Source organism: Hemiscyllium ocellatum, chromosome 30, assembly GCF_020745735.1.
Source record: "Hemiscyllium ocellatum isolate sHemOce1 chromosome 30, sHemOce1.pat.X.cur, whole genome shotgun sequence".
NCBI lineage: Eukaryota > Metazoa > Chordata > Chondrichthyes > Orectolobiformes > Hemiscylliidae > Hemiscyllium > Hemiscyllium ocellatum.
Window position 1 is genome coordinate 29,326,438 of NC_083430.1, and position 17,925 is coordinate 29,344,362.

The window sequence follows — 17,925 nt, forward strand, 5'->3', positions numbered from 1 at the left end:
AATCAATGTATCAGGCAAGAGCCCTTCATCAGGAATGAGGCTTGTGAGCTGAGGGGGTAGAAAGATAAATGGGACGGGGATGGGACTGGGGGAAGGTAGCTGAGTGTGCAATAGCTAGATGGGTGTGGGGGTAATTCTGATCTCCAGCATCTGCAGTCCTCACTTTCTCCTGGTTTAAGGGTTGATGAGTAGACATTATATTTGTTTTGAAGAGATGGTTGATGCCAGCAGAGTATTTTATTTCCTTTAAAAATTGTCAGTACTCGAGGAAAGAGCCATTAATGTCAGCTAATGTGGGAATGGGAATCGGGAAGGGAAATTGAGTAATAAGTTCAGTTGGTATCAGAGCTAAACCAGCAAGACGTGGGATTTATTAATAAGTTGAGCTGTGAAAGAGGAAAGATAGGAAAGACATGAGGAGAAAAGTGTGAATATAGAGATGGAAATAGTTCTAGTGGACATAAGGCATTGAGTGCGGTGAAGTAGGAACTGGTGATTTAATAAATCCAATAGCTGCTAAAATGGTGATGAACTGAAAGTCAAAGAAGATTGGGAAATTAAGTATGTAAGTAATTTTAGGGGGATTTAGCATGTAATAATGCACAACTTTTAACACTCACAGCAACATTCTTATATATTTCAAAGGTTTTGGGGAGGCTATAACAGGAAGAGGAGTATTGCTGCTGTAAGCATAACAGTTGGATGGACAATGCCAATGTGAAGTTGCCTGGCTCCCAGGTTTTTGAATGCTGCATCAGTAGATGGGACTACTGGAGTTGCCCTGTAAATGCAGGTGGTCAGCAAGCCCAATAAACACATACTCAAAAGGCTGTGTGAACAGAGCCATTGAAGTCAATGCTCTAAGGAGCTGAATGCAGTACCACCAGAAAGGTCAGTGACCTCTAACAAGAGGTCAAGGTTGTTGAGTGCATCTTTAAATGTCACATCCATCAAAAACAGCAAGCCTTACACAGTGACTAGTTCATTTTACAATACTACTGGGTGACCTATCACCTTCTCCCCCCACCCCCATCCCACCCCACGCTGCTACTTCAAACCTGCAACACAGAAATGATTTAACCCATGCTATAATTTGTTAAAATTTGAGACAAAGAACTATCCCAAAAGTCATTACTTAAAGTAAAAATTAGCAACTTTAATTTTCAAATATTTGCAACTCATTTATCTAAACCTATCTCTTACCTTCGCTCCCTACAATACTAGTTCAATAAAACCCTGATTAGAATTTACAGAAAAGTTCAAATTTCAAAACCAGCCAGCTGGTTGAATCTTCTCTTAGTATCTTCCTCTGTAGACTTGCTCTCTAGGTCAGTGTCAAACCTTTTTCTTCTTAGGGTTTCTGTTTTACAGGTCATTGATAGATAAAGGTACCTTTAGGAGAGTTATTCTGTGGTCAGTCTGCAGATATTGGTGGCTTGGCTGTTCTCCCTCAACTGATCAATTGTTTTTGGTTTAAACCCCAAAATATCAGATCATTTCATTGGTTTTAATATTGTCAAAATATGAACTTGGTTGGAGTTTAGTATCTTGGGGCATAAGTTAAACTGGCTGAATTTGAATTTGTTTTCTGTCTAATAGCAACCCAGATACTGCTAGCTGCTGGACCAAATATTACATTGTAAATTCTCCAGCACTCTGGGTGCTTACTAAGTCCTTCAACTCTCTTAAAGGTATAGTATACCTCTGCACCTTCATAAGAGTTCATCATCATATACACCATCCCCCAACTCAACCCAGTCACCTAACAATTATCATCACCAATCTCAACTCCTGCCTGAACATTACTATCGTCTAAATGGTGAGAGCTGTAGCTTCTGATTTCATTATACTGGAGTTAACCGACACTGGATCCCACTGGCCAACCTTGTGGAAAATCAAGCCACTGATGGCATAGCAGTTCATTATAAGAAATTGGGATTGGGATCAGGATCTGTGGACTTGGGGGGTGGGGGGTAGCACAAGGAACATTATTGTGAGAAAATCTCAGCTCTGGCTGGCTGAGTGAAGCTAGAAAGGCCATCTTGGATAGACCCCTGGTTGGTGTGTTTATTTACATATGCTTCAGTCATGGGTAAAGGATGCAAATTCTTTGGCCTTGCTTGATTACACTGACCCACCATATTGCAAACTTTGTAGTTCAGGTAACAATTTGATTGTTGTTTGTTTTAGATTGTATTGTAATTGGATTACTCATATGGGGCTTCATTGTAAACTTACTTACCTTTTTAAAGACTGGGCAAAGTAAGAATATGAACCAGGACTCTGTATTCATTACATAAACTGCCACCTGTGTTTGAAACTATTGCAACAATGCACCTCCATATTAACTGTGGTTTTGATCGATGCACCATTCCATTACAAACTGTCAAATTACTGACCAGCTCTACTCAGAGTCAAATGCTGCACATCATATTAGAACTCTCCCCCTATATCTCATTTCAGGCTTCTGCTCTCAGTTAATGAAAGTTTGCACTTAACCTTTGATGTAAGGATAAAACTCATATCAACATTCCTGTTTTTTTTAAACACTTCATTCCTCTTAATGGTCTGCTTTTCCAAATTGAAGTGTCTCCCATCAAAAATGACTAAATTAATTCAACAGGTTTTGTTGAAGAATTTTTAATATTTCCACTTCAAACAGCTGCTGAGCAATCCTACTTCATATAAATGCAACAGACTAGCTCAATTACTCTTCCTGGGTTCTTTTGTTAAATAGAAAGAAAGAGAGCCTTGTATTTATACAGCATTTTCACCATCACTGGATGTCTGTGATTTATAGCCACACAAGTACTGTTGAGATGTACTCACTGTTGTAATGTATGAAACATGACAGCCAATTTGCATGGAGCAACCTCACACAAGCAGCAATGTGGTAAAGATCAGACTTTTCACTCTGATACTGAATGGGGAAGAAATATTGGACAGGACATGGAATAACTCCCATGCTTCTCTCCAGTATCGCGCCATGGAATTGTTTGCATCCTCCGGAGAGGGCAAACTTGGCTTAATGTCTTAGCCATAGAGCAGCATTCCCTCAGTGCACTACTTTGCTCAACACTGGTATGTGACTTGAACTCAGAACCTTGTGATACAGAAATGAGAGTATTATTGAATTATTTTTGAAATTATTGTTTAAAAAATCCATCTTTACTGCGTGGATCAGCAGATACCTGACAAAGAATTAATAGCTAGTCAAACTTTTTCTCACTTCTGACACTGAAGGTTTAAGAATTAAAACCATCTGGTGTTTCTCACTGACTCCTGAGATCCTGACACAGTTTTTCGGATTTTAGAAAGTCAAGTCCAGTATACAAATGCTTGATTTCATATCATACCACCAATAGCCAGGGATAATAATCAGCCACTTCTTAGGGAGGTGTGGATGCAAAGGTATAGAATGTCATTTCAGTGAATATAACTTAGCTGGACATCATAACATACTGTTCGTTTCCTCTGCATGTGTCAGATTCTTCAGAAACACTCTTCTGGGTAAATCCAAAGAATGTACAAAGATAGAAATTGCCTGAGAAATGCAGCAGGTCTGGTAGCATCTGTGGAAAGAAAACAGATTTAAAGTTAATGAGTTTTGAGAAGATTTGAAGCTCAGGTTGAGGCTCTGGATGTAAGTTTGCTGGCTGAGCTGGAAAGTTTGTTTTCAGACGTTTCATCACCATACTAGATAATATCATCAGTGAGCCTCCGGATGAAGCACAGGTGGCACGGTCCACTTTTTATTTGTGTTTCGGTTTCCTTGGGTTGGTGATGTCATTTCCTGTGGTGATGTCATTTCCTATTCTTTTTCTCAAGGTGTGGTAAATGAGATCCAAGTCAATATGTTTGTTGATAGAGTTCCGGTTGGAATGCCATGATTCTAGGAATTCTCACGTGTGTCTCTGTTTGGCTTGTCCTAGGATGGATGTGCTGTCCCAGTCAAAATGGTGTTCTTCCTTGTCTGTATGCAAGGATACTAGTGAGCGTGGGTCATGTCTTTTTGTGGCTAGTTGATGTTCATTTATCCTGGTGGCTGGTTTTCTGCCTGTTTGTCAAATGTAGTGTTTGTACAGTTCTTGCAAGGCATTTTGTCAATGACATTAAGTTTTGCTTGTCTGTATAGTGATTTTCAAGTTCATTAGCTGCTGTTTCAGTGTATTGGTGGGTTTGTAGGCTACCATGATGCCAAAAGATCTGAGGAGTCTGGTAGTCATTACCGAGATGTCTTTGATGTAGGGGAGAGTGGCTAAGGTTTCTGGATGTGTTTTGTCTGCTTATTGGGGTTTGTTGCTGAGATATCAGTTCATTGGGTACCCGTTCCTTTTGAATGCACTGTATAGGTGATTTTCCTCTGCTCTGCATAGTTCCTCTGTTTCAACAAGCTACCACACACTGCAGCACAATGTTCAAATGCAGCTTTGACTGGGACAACACACCCATCCTAGGATTAGTCAAACAGAGATACACACGAAAATTCCTAGAAGAATGGCATTCCAACCAGAACTCTATCAACAAACACATTGACTTGGATCCCCTTTACCACACCCTGAGAAAAAGACTGGAAATGACATCACCGCAGGAAATGGTGTCAGGACAGGAAATGACATTACCAACCCAAGGAAACCTAAACACATAAATAGAAAATAGGCCATGCCACTAGTGCTTCATCCGGAGGCTCACTGATGATGTTACCTAGTATGGTGATGAAACGTCTGAAAACAAACCTTCTAGCTCAGCGAACAATCTACAGATTTAATGTCTCTAATCTGGTGACCCTTCTTCAGAAACATTTTTTTCCCTCCGCGGATGCGACTTATCTGTGGAATTTATCCAGCAATTTCGGTTTTGTTTCAGATTTCCAGTATCTGCAGTTCTTTATTGCATCCCAAAGATTGACATTCCATCTGGAACATGAAAACATCTCAATATTGCCCAGTAGATAACCAGAACAACCCAGCTTACAAATCCCATTTAGGCAGCACATTTGGTGAATGTTGCACATGACGTGAAAACCAGAAAAGCTGAAGGCTTTGCCTCGAAGTAATATACCCCAAAGGAAGTGGATGACATGAATGATACACTTGGATTGACACAGGTTCCAGGGCAAATATCAACCACTAATGCATCTTACACGAGATGTACATGGGGGAAGCTAGCACAGCATGGTGTAGCCCACACAACGTAAAACAATTACTTTACAATGGGTCTGATTCTTATGTGCCACAACAGACCCTCAGGATCAATACCTGAAACATATTACATCATTGAAACAGACAACCACTTGTTCATGCTCTGCCACTATATATGGATTAATACATTATTATGTTCCACAAGGTTACATACCTGTCAGTTTCAACACCAAAGATTCTAGGTCACAACATTAAGTCTTTCTATCACCTGGCTAACTCTTACCCAGATGGTTTTGATGCTGCCAACAACTTTGAATGGGTTGCAAAATTACATCTGAATGATGCCTGCCTAATCCAGCATCAATCCTTCTTACAGACACAGGATTCATGTTCACGAGAAGCTGAAAATGGGTTTCAAGGCATCAAACAGCATCATCTGGAAATTTGGACATCATGCTGACTGATGTTGCTTCATTAATTGTGATTTGAAGAAAGACAGCACCACATGTATATGTTTAAATCCAAAACACCTGAACAACACGCTAAAAGATGTCCAGACATGATTCCTAACCTGGAAGAACTTGTTCCCACATTATGTTGTGTCAAGCATTTTCCCAGCTCATGCCATGAATGGAATTAGCCCATAAATCTTTCCCTGTAATTGAAGGAACTGACAACATATGAAACACCTTTCATTAGATATTGTTTCCTCAGAGCTGAAAATGTGTTGCTGGAAAACGCAGAACGTCAGGCAGCAGCCAAGGAGCAGGAAAGTCGACGTTTCGGGCATAAGCCCTTCTTCAGGAATGAGGAATGTGTGTCCAGCAGGCTAAGATAAAAGGTAGGGAGGAGGGACTTGTGGGAGGGGCGTTGGAAATGCGATAGGTGGAAGGAGGTCATAGTGACGGTGATAGGCCGGAGAGGGTGTGGGGGCGGAGAGGTCAGGAAGAAGATTGCAGGTTAGGAAGGCGGTGCTGAGTTTGAGGGATTTGACTGAGACAAGGTGGGGGGAGGAGAAGTGAGGAAACTGGAGAAATCTAGGTTCATCCCTTGTGATTGGAGGGTTCCTTGGTGTAAGATGAGGTGCTCTTCCTCCAGCCGTTGTGTTGCTATGGCCTGGCGATGGAGGAGTCCAAGGACCTGCATGTTCTTGGTGGAGTGGGAGGGGGAGTTGAAGTGTTGAGCCATGGGGTGGTTGGGTTGATTGGTCCGGGTATCCCAGAGGTGTTCCCTGAAACGTTCCCCAATAGGCGGCCTGTCTCCCCAATATAGAGGAGGCCACATCGGGTGCAGCGGATACAGTAACTGATGTGTGTGGAGGTGCAGGTGAATTTGTGGCGGATATGGAAGGATCCCTTGGGGCCTTGGAGGGAAGTAAAGGGGGAGGTGTGGGCACAAGTTTCGCATTTCTTGCGGTTGCAGGGGAAGGTGCCAGGAGTGGAGGTTGGGTTGGTGGGGGGTGTGGACCTGACGATGGAGTCACGGGGGGAGTGGTCTTTTCAGAACACTGATAGGAGATGGGAGGGAAATATATCTCTGGTGGTGGGGTCCGTATGGAGGTGGCAGAAATGACGAATTTTGCCTTTGTACCAATTTCCTACCCTTTCCCTGTAACCCCACACATTGATTACTTGCTACTTGCTTGCCTCAGCTCAACCTGCCTCCACTATAAAGTCCTCCTAACCTCCCTGCTCTTGTACCCTGTGCCACTGCTTACTAACACCACCGTCCATCCCTGATACCTTTAATGACGTATATTCACCTAAGTATGTGCTTGCTTCGGCAGTGCATATTCTAAAATTGGAACGATACAGAGAAGATTAGCATGGCCCCTGCGCAAAGGTGACATGCAAATTCGTGAAGCGTTCCATATCTTTTAGGGATGGTACGGTGGTTCAGTGGTTAGCACTGTTGCCTCACCGTACCAGGGTCCCAGGTTCGATTCCAGCCCTGGATGACTGTCTGTGTGGAGTTTGCACATTCTCGCCGTGTTTGTGTGGGTTTCCTCTGGGTGCTCTGGTTTCCTTCCACAGTCCAAAGATATGCAGGTTAAGTGAATTGGCCATGCTAAATTGTCCATAGTGTTAGGTTCATTAGGTAAAATTCCTCCGCCTCTGCCATGTCTGCTCCCAGGAGGACCAGTTCCACCATAGAACACACCAGATGGCCTCCTTCTTTAAAGACCGCAATTTCCCTTCCCACGTGGTTAAAGATGCCTTCCAACGCATCTCGTCCACATCCCGCACCTCCGCCCTCAGACCCCGCCCCTCCAACCGTAACAAGGACAGAACGCCTCTGGTGTTCACCTTCCACCCTACAAACCTTCGCATAAACCAAATCATCCGCCGACATTTCCGCCACCTCCAAAATGACCCCACCACCAGGGATATATTTCCCTCCCCACCCCTTTTATGCCTTCCGCAAAGACCGTTCCCTCCGTGACTACCCAGTCAGGTCCACGCCCCCCTACAACCCACCCTCCCATCCTGGCACTTTCCCCTGCCACCGCAGGAACTGTAAAACCTGTGCCCACACCTCCTCCCTCACCTCTAACCAAGGCCCTAAAGGAGCCCTCCACATCTGTCAAAGTTTTACCTGCATATCAACTAATATCATTTACTGTATCCGTCGCTCCTGATGTATGATCCTTTACAGTGGGGAGACTGGGCGCCTCTTAGCAAGGCGCTTCAGGGAACATCTCCGGGACACCCGCACCAATCAACCACACCGCCCTGTGGCCCAACATTTCAACTCCCCCTCCCACTCTGCCGCGGACATGGAGATCCTGGGCCTCCTTCACTGCCACTCCCTCACCACCAGATGCCTGGAGGAAGAACGCCTCATCTTCCGCCTCAGAACACTTCAACCCCAGGGCACCAATGTGGACTTCAACAGTTTCCTCATTTCCCCTTCCCCCACCTCACCCTAGTTCCAAACTTCCAGCTCAGCACTGTCCCCATGACTTGTCCTACCTGCCTATCTTCTTTTCCACTTATCCACTCCACCCTCTCCTCCCTGACCTATCACCTTCATCCCCTCCCCCATTCACCCATTGTACTTTATGCTATTTTCTCCCCACCCCCACCCTCCTCTAGCTTATCTCTCCACGCTTCAGGCTCTCTGCCTTTATTCCTGATGAAGGGCTTTTGCCTGAAACATCGATTTTGCTGCTCCTTGGATGCAGCCTGAACTGCTGTGCTCTTCCAGCACCACTGATCCAGAATTAGGTTCATTAGTCAGAGGGGAATGGGTCTGGGTGGGTTACTCTTCAGAAGGTCAGTGTGGACTTGTTGGGCCGAAGAGCCTGTTTCCACACAGTACGGAATCGAATCTAACCTATTTCTGCTCCTGCACACCCTTTAGAATAGCACCCTTTATTTTATACCACCACCTCATGTTCTTTGTATCAAAGTGACTGACTTCACACTTCTCTGCTAAGTATCCACCTGCTCCACCAGGACAATATCCCTTTAAAATTTTACACTGTCCTCACAGTTTCATCCATGTCTAAACAGCAAGAACATCATTGTCCACACTGACCAGAAATAATTGGAAATGATCTGTCCAGATTTTTTTTCACTGCCCTCTCTACTTGTGAAAAACCAAGGATACAATTTAGATTTCTGGTAAAATCCAAGTTACTAAATCTTTTGTATTCATGGCTGGTTTCCAAACCGCACTAAGAACAATAATGTTCCATTTGACCTGTAAGTGGACATTATTGAATCTGAACTAGAAGATGTTCTCCAATCTCACATTTTGGTCACAGTGGAGCAGTGCAGATTCAGTAGGACCCATCAGATGGTGTTCCAGCTGCACAAGTACAACAAGGTTTTCCATTCTTTGAAAGACATTTTGTATTCCAGACCTGATAAGACCATTCCTTTTAAGACCGTTACATGACATCAGAACCTGTGATAGTGTGCACCTCTCCTTTAGTTATGGCTTCTGTATGTAAAGCAATGTTTTCAGTCAGTCAACTATATCTTATGCTCGAAACGTCGATTCTCCTGCTCCTTTGATGCTGCCTGACCTGCTGCGCTTTTCCAGCAACACATTTTTCAGCTATGTCTTTGTAATGTACAGCAACATCAATAAGCACTGAACCCAGATTGTGTGTTTGTCTGTAATATTGTAGCCATTTAAATGGGGTTATAAGTAAACTTCTCATGCCTCTTGTCTTATCAACAACCTATCTGTGGTATATCTTTTGCGGAGTAATGTTGGCACTATGTCACCATGGCAAAAATCTTACTCCCCAAGTGTTACCAAAATCTAGGGATTAGTGGTTCTATTGAATCAGGAGAGTGATTGCTGCTGCCTCCACAACTTTAGTCATGAGTCTGCTCTCGTGGGCCACAGGTAACTGAAGAATGGGGAAAAGCGGGAACCCATAAAAGATGGCAATAATTGGGTTTAGCAGCAAAGACATGCCCTTGACATCCACTACCCAATCTGTGTCCCCTAATCAGCCACTGACTGCCTTTGAACACTGACTACATCTCTCATACACAGCCCTCATGGAGCCTTTACTTTGTCATGTTCTTGATAGACTCAACACCCTGCATTTCCTGGGTTAATACCAACTGTGTTAGGGTGAGACCCTTAAGTGAATATTAATTGCCTACTTAATGGTCTCATTGCAGGCAATGCACATGGGCTGGTCTTCAGATTTCCTATGTTGGACTTACCTCTATTAGAGGCAGGAAGATGTTAGTGGTCACCTTCCCACTGGATTAAATGCCCCTGTCAGTATCCACTTTATAATGGAAGAGAGCATTGAATACTGTCCTAAGTGACTTGTGATTTGCATTGTATAGTTTATACAAAACAAAGATTTGATCACCCATATCTTTATTGTTGGTTTGATGTTTCGTGAAAATGTCTTCGCATTTCAGTCATACATGGCTGAGCTGTTCATTAAATTGCTGAAAATTACTGGCTATTGTGTTACTTTGTGAGCAATAGAATTGAGCCAATTAACTGGTGTAGACTGGATTTCATTGTGGCCTTCTGTCAAAAAGGTTTATGTTTATGAAAAGAGGATATCATGCCTTTGTGATTAAAGGTGCATTCGTTTGAAGTTGTTCATGAAGAGCTACTCCATGCCTCTGCTGGCATTTACAAAAAATTATCACCATGGTTACCAACAAAAGGGTGGGGGTTATTCCTAGTGCAACCAAGGAGATGTTCCCCTACAGGAAATTAAACAGAGATGAGTTTGTTAGTTTAAATTTGTGTAGTTGGTAGAACTGTCCCTAATATCTGTGTTTTCTGGAAATTAGCCATTATTCTATTCATAAGAAATAACCTCTGTGTCATCAAAGGCATTTCAGAATTGAGTTGTTAGGGTTAAGATGAATGCTAGCAAAAACTGTAACATTTAAAACTATAATTTATCCTATCTTCTTAATATTTACATTCCATTTAATCCATAATGACAATAATGGAAAGATTTGGTCATCATAGAAACTGTTTGTGTATGTCTAGGACAAAATAGATTGTGCTTCTATCAAAGCTGATGTCTATGCTGGGCTCTCTTTTATCCCTGGGAAGGGGTTTGTGTGTTTATTCATTTTAGCAGTATTAATCATTTTAATACAAAAATGGGAAATGTTACTGTAATCATTATCCAACTAATCTAGCTATGTTATGGACTATTAGTTTCTGGAATTCTTTTCCCCAGAAAACCATGGAATTCTCTTCTCCATAAAAAGGGGAGGCTGGGTCATTTAAATTTGTTCAAGGTTGAGTTAGATTTTTGATAGACAAGGGAGTTGAGAGATATGAGAGGCAGACAGGAAAGTGAAGTTGGGATCACAGCCAGATCAGCCGTTGTCTTGTCGAATGGTGGAGCAATTATGAAGGCTGAATGGCCCATTCTGCTCCCAAACCCAGGGTTCTGAGTCACACAAAGTTACGTTTGCATACTCAAACCCCCATATAGACCCTCATTTAAAGGGATTGGTGAATTGGTGCTGCAGCGCTGTAACCTTATATCTGACCCACACAGCCTTTGAATGTAACTTCCAATTGGAATCACTGGATCAGGAACATTACTTTGTTGTGGCTTCACATCACAAAATAGAGAATGTCCTGCATTTTGTTTTATCACATAAGATGTGGTCCCACAACAAGCCATATATCACAGTGTGATAGATATTTGTATGAAGAAAATAACAAAAAGCCCTCTTTCTATTATAAACAACAAGCTTAAAGACATTCAATGAACTATTGCAGTTTTTGTTCAATTGTGCCATTCAAGCCCATAGATTTAATGTTCTAACAGAAAAGAGTAGCAAAATTCAATCACCAAAATTCCCTTAACTCCTTGCAATTAAAACTGATTTTAACATTTTTAGTCAATTTTAAAGAGTGGTACAACTTCAGAAATATTATGCCCAAACATCAATAAATGCCTATGTGATAGAAATGAATCTCCCACATTCACTCTCAATGTTCCAGGATGATGATGATGATGGTGATGCACTGTTTGAGCTTTTCCGTTGTGACTCTTGATGGGGGAAAGTCTTACTTTTGGCATTATGTATCTGGAGTTCTAGTTTAAGCCTAACGGATGTGTTTTCAATAATCAGTCATCATTTTCTCTGACCTGTTTTTGATATTGCACTTAGCAACTCTGTGGAATGTTCCCAAGATTTCAGTTGAGCATCTTGTTATGGTTGGCTCCTCCATAATTCAATGGGAGCTTACTGTTTTTATAAATGCCTCGTGTTTCAAGCTGACTGTTTGTTTAATGTCAGCTGGATGTGTACAGGGAGAACAATTCCAGTAAGCTAGAAAAGTTGGAATCACATTAGATGCAAATACTGAGCATGCTATTATTTAGCAAAGGTCATCATTACAGTTCAATGGTTAATGTCTAAAGAATGACCTGGGATTTTAAAAACTGATATGTGAAACAATGAAGCCAAAGACTTACCAGCATGACAAAATCAACGTGAAGCTTAAAACTAAAACTTACTCGAAATATATAAGTATCCGTGGAGAGAGAATTGAATGTACTATTCTTGATATATTAATGTGATGTTCGTCTTTAGATACTGAATGATTTGTGTTTTCCACAGTTAGTTTTTTGTCTCAAGTCTGGGAATGTGAGAATTGTTTGTATATAAGACAAAATATTCTGTCCATAAGTCACTCCAACCTACCTTGCACTAATCTGAATTTACTTTTGAGAAATAGTCTCTGGGTCTCCTTGACTGAATAATGTGACAAAAAGTTTCATTAAGAAGAAGCTGCATTTATTTTATTACCTTCACTGGCCCAAGCACTTGATAAACAGTAAACTACTTTTAAATGCCATTGAATGTTGGCAAACACTGAGCACAATGAGATAACAGAACATTTTTTCATTAATATTGATTGTGTGATAAATATTGGCCTTATTTATAATCAGAAAGTCAAGGTGCACAATTTATTTATACATTAATATAACATTTTATAGAATTTAGACGTTGAACTAGTTGCATGTGGGTTTTTGTCTGTGTATAAGGGGTTTAATGATTATCTTGTCAGTATTTCTGCAACCAAGATTCTCTTTAAATAAAAAAGAGAATGAGAGAGAGAGAGAGTGAGAGTCCCTGAGATGGTAATAGAAATATGTTTGTGTTGGTGCCCATTTAGACCATAAGACATAGGAGCAAAAGTTAGGTCATTCTGCCATGGCTGATACGTTTCTCAAACCCATTCTAAATCTTTCTCCCCATAACCCTTGATCTACTTGCCAATAAAGAACCTATCGATCTCAGTCTTAAATATACTCAATGATCTGGCCTCCACAGCTTTCTGTTGCAATGAATTCCATAGATTCACCACTCTCTGGCTAAAGACATTTCTCATTATCTCTGTTCTAAAAGGCCTTCTCTTTACTCTAAGGCTGTGCCTTCGGGTCCTACTCTACCCTAACAATGGGAACATCTTCTCAACATCCACTCTATCCAGACCATTCAGTATTCTGTATGTTTCAATTAGATCCCTCCTCATCCTTCTAAACTCCATTGAATATAGACCCAGAGTCCTCAAACGTCCCTCGTATGTAAAACTTTTCATTCCTGTGACCATTCTCGTGAACCTCCTCTGAACACATTCCAGGGCCAGTACATCCTTCCTGAGACATGAGGCTCAAAACTCTGCACAGTTCTCTAAATGTGATCTGACCAGAGCCTTACAGAACTTCAAAAGTATACCTTGCTTTTATAATCAAGTCTTCTCGATATTGCATTTGCCGCCTTAACTATTGACTCAACCTGCAAGTTTACCTTGAGAGAATCCAGGTCTAGAACTCCCAAGTCTCTTTGCATTTCAGACCTCTGAATTTTCTCTCCATTTAGAAAATAGTCCATGCTTCAATTCTTCCGACCAAAGTGCATGACCTCTCACTTTCCCAAATTATACTCCATCTGCCACTTCTTCTTTGTCTATTCTCCTAACCTGCCCAAATCCTTCTGAAGCCTCCCAGCCTCCTCAATGCTATGTGTCCCTCTATATATCTTTGTATCATATGCAAACTTAGCCAGAAATCCCTCAGTTCCTTCATCTAGATCATTAATGTATAAAATGAAATGTTGCGGTCCCAACACTGAGCCTTACCTTGTCACCAGCTGCCATCCTGAGAAGGACCCTTTTAGCCCCACACTCTACTTTCTGTCAGACATGCATCTGTCCATGCCTCTAATAATATGGGCCCTATCTTACTCAGTAGCCTCCTGTACGGCACCTTGTCAAAGACCATCTTGAAGTCCAGGTAGATAACATCCATTGGCTCTCCTTGGTCTAACCTGCTTGTCACTGAGAGTCAAACAGATGTCTAGCATGGAAACAAACCCTTCGGTCCAACTCGTCCATACCGAAAAGATATCCTAACCTATCTAGTCCCATTTGCCAGCACCTGGCCCATATTCCTATTCATATACCCATCCAAATGCCTTTTAAATTCTGCAATTGTACCATCCTCCACCATTTCCTCTGGCAACTCATTCCATACACCACCCTCTGCATGAAAACGTTGTCGCTTAGGTCCCTTTTACATCTTTCCCCTCTCACCCTAAACCTATGCCCTCTCGTTCTGGACTCTAAGATTTTGTCTACTTATCCTATCTATGCCACTCATGATTTTATAAACCTCTGCAAGGCCACCCCATAGCCTCCGATGATCCAGTGAAAACAGCTCCAGCCTATTCAGCCGCTCCTCGTAGCTTAAATCCTCCAACTCTGGCAATATGCTTGTCTTTCCTGAACCCTTTCAAATTTCACAACATACTTCTGATAGAAAGGAAACCAGAATTGCACACAATGTTCCAAAAGTGGCCTGTCTCAAACCCTGTACAGCCACAACATAATCTCCGAGCTCCTATACTCAGTACTCTGACCAATAAAGGGAAGCGTACCAAATACCTTCTTCACTATCCTATCTACCTGCGACTCTACTTTCAAGGAGCTAGGAACCTGCACTCTAAGGTCACTTTGTTCAGCAATACACCCCAGGACCTTACCATTAAGTGTATAAGACCTACTCTGATTTGCTTTTCCAAAGTGCAGCACCTCACATTTATCTAAATTAAACTCCATCTGACACATCTCAGCTCATCAATCTATCTGATCAAGATCCCGTTGTAATCTGATGTAACCTTCTTCATTGTCCACTACATCTCCAAACCTTCTCAAAGTATTCAGAAATCTCAACCTTGACAGTGGGTTGATGGGTCTTAGGCTGATCGGTCGTGGATGAGATCCTGGAAATTAAAGTGAACAGATGACACGCTGAAGAGCTTTAACATGCTTTCAGGTAGAAAGGAAGGAATTGATTTTTTTTGGCTTATGGAAAACCTAGTTGCTTGGAAAGCTTTTTGGCAGTTTGGAGAAGCCCTCTTTGAAGTTAGATGCATGAAATTGTTTCTTTTAGAGGGAAGAGTTAGTTCAGAGCCGTTAAGAAATAAGGATTTGAGTTTTGAAGTTCTAGACCAGATGTTACAACCATGGAAAGTTTTTCAAAGCTGCTAAAATGTAAGCTCAGTTGTGTGAATACTCAGGTTAGGGGCTATCAAAATCTCAAGGCCTTCTTTCAAGGAATTTAAAGAAACCCTTAAGTCAAGTCTATAGATGTAATAGAGAAGGGAATTCTCTCTGCTGTTTGGATATTTTAAAGTGATGGTGGAGGCACAGATGGGATTGTATTTTACTGTGTTTCAAAATCTATCAAGTTGTGTGTATGTGAACCATTTTGGGGTCTTATATTTGTATCTTCTTTTCTTTTGCGTAATTTCTGTTATATTGTTGAAATCAAATCTGTAGCCTTGCATGCTTGAATTTTAGTGAAAAACAACATAATTAAACAAGAGCAAAAGAAAATATGATCTGTCAAGCCAGATTTCTGACTGGGACATGACTTGTCCAATAATAACGTCAGCTGGGTCTATAACACAGTGAGATTATGAATGTCCATCTGGATGGGCATAGTAAGCCTCAATTTAGTGTCTCCAGAATAAGATTATGTTTCTTTACGACTGAAGTGAACTGTTGGGCCAGATGTGCTAAATTAAGATTTCAACTCCACCTTCTCTCATTGATCACCATTGAGCCAAGGCTGACCCTTCCTACTCCCTGACTTAGACAATTTACTACTGCTTAATGAAGTTTTTAAATATAAAGACAAATTAATTCTCAAATGACAAATTTTCAATTAAGGTATTCTGCATTTGCCATTTGGAAATTCATTTTCTGTCCTTTTAATAGATTTTCATTTTTAAATTTATGTTTGGTGTGAACTCCAAATGCTGGAAATTGCATGAAAGCATTTGTCATAAGGCATTCAGTTATGAATTAGTTTCTTCAATATGAGTAAATTATGTGCCTTCATCTTAAAACATAAATCTAGCTCCCTTTGCACTTCTGTTGTAATTACTTGTTTTACATGTCATGAGCATTTATGCAGAACTGTTTCAACATTTTTAAGGTCATTGGTCAGCTTTTACTAGTTTTCTAGCTTGGAATGTATGCTTCACTGATTTTTATTCCCTGTTGATGGTATATTTAAGCCTTGAATATACTATACTTCTATAAGGATTTTAGTTTCATGAGATTTATTTTAATGTTGTTGGTGTTCCGTTTGGCCGTGTGTTGCTAATTTTAACTACCATCAGATGCTGGTGAATTTAAAACCGATGGAGTCATAGGATTCCAACAGTAAATATAGAAGCCATTCAGCCCATTGACTCTGCACTGATCCTCTGAAGAGGATAGCTACCCAGACCCACACTCACCACCCTATCCCACATATCATATGTCTGCTGTGATTTGGGATATTGGGATAACAGATTTTTCCCTGGACATCTGTTGAATTTTATATTGTATCTTAAACTAGCCTTTGGGCTGTGGTTTAAAATAAACTTTTGATTATGCCGCTGTATAATACGTGTTTAATTTTCTCCTACTGAACATTATTTGAGTGACTGTAAGCAACTGTGCTATTTAAAGATGTTAGATTTGTGAGGTATTATTTAGGTTAAAAATAAATTGAAAAACTACTCTCTTGCTTTGAATTGTTTGATCGAAGGGACAGGATAGTACTACTTACTCTCCCCCCTGAATGGCTTGTTCACAGTGGGTGGCAGGTGTCATACTTTAAATCATCAGAATCAAAGATTGTGGTTTCAAGTCTCACTCTAGGACTTCAGCATTAAAATCAAAAATGACACTTTAACGGCGGGTTGCTCTTTGGAGGGTTGGTATGGACTTGTTGGGCCAAATGGCCCATTTTCTGTAGGGATTCTATGATTTCTAAAGCAATAATGAGGTAGTGTTATCCTTTGGATAAGATGTTTGACTCTGGTACCCTCAATTCTCATGACATAAATAGGTTATCTTATTTCTTTTATTCACTCATGGGATGTGGGCATCACTGGCTGGGTCAGCATTTATTGCCCATCACTAATTGCTCAGAGGATAGTTGAGAGTCAGCCATATTTCTGTAGGTCTGGAGTCACATGTAGGCCGGACCAAATGATGACAGTTTCTTTCTTCAAAGAGCATTAGTGAATTAGTTGGATATGTCTGGCAATTGCCAGTGGCTTCATGGTCATCAATAGAGTTTTAATTGAATCCAGATTTTTATTGAATTCAAATGCCACCAATTACCGTGGCATTCAAACACTTGTTCCCAGAATATTACCTGGGTCTTGGGATCACTAGTTTATCAACAATTTGATGACGTCGTTGCCTCCCCTCATTTGATCATTGAGCATTGCTGTATGTGTTAGGTTTCTGTCTACAAAATGACTGCTGTGTGCTGTACATTAATGTAATGACTATACTTCCAAAGTACTTCTCTGGTTGTGAAACACTTAATATCCTTTGACATAAATGAAGATAGCAAAGAACAATAGGAACAGGAACAGGCCTGTTGATCCTCTAAGCCTGTGCCCACACATTTTGTCCTTCCATACTAAAGCTGTCTTCACTTACAGGATCGTATCCCTCTAGTCCCTTCCTATTCATGTATGCATCCAAGTGTTTTTTGAATGCTGCTATTGTGTCTGCTTCCACCACCTCCTCTGGCAACTCATTCCAGGCACTCACCACCATTCGTGTGAAAAACGTGCCTTGTGCATCTCTTGCAAACTCACCCCCCACCCCCGCACTTTGAACCTGTGTCCCCTTTCACCCTGGAAGAAGCCTCATGCTTTCCACTCTATCCATGCCATGCAATGAGGGATCTTGTCAAAGTCTTTACTGCAGTCCATGTAGACAACTTCAACTTCTTTTC

At 41.2% G+C, this 17,925-nt stretch overlaps 1 protein-coding gene and 1 non-coding gene across 3 annotated transcripts in view; both read left to right on the forward strand.

The window, feature by feature from the left end:
• The window catches only part of LOC132829818 (hippocalcin-like protein 1), a 143,822-nt gene that overhangs the window by 76,083 nt on the left and 49,814 nt on the right, over positions 1-17,925 (forward strand). The window lies entirely within an intron of this gene.
• Positions 6,914-7,018, forward strand: LOC132830193 (U6 spliceosomal RNA). Its single transcript, XR_009646354.1, has one exon. It is a non-coding gene; the product is annotated as a U6 spliceosomal RNA (small nuclear RNA).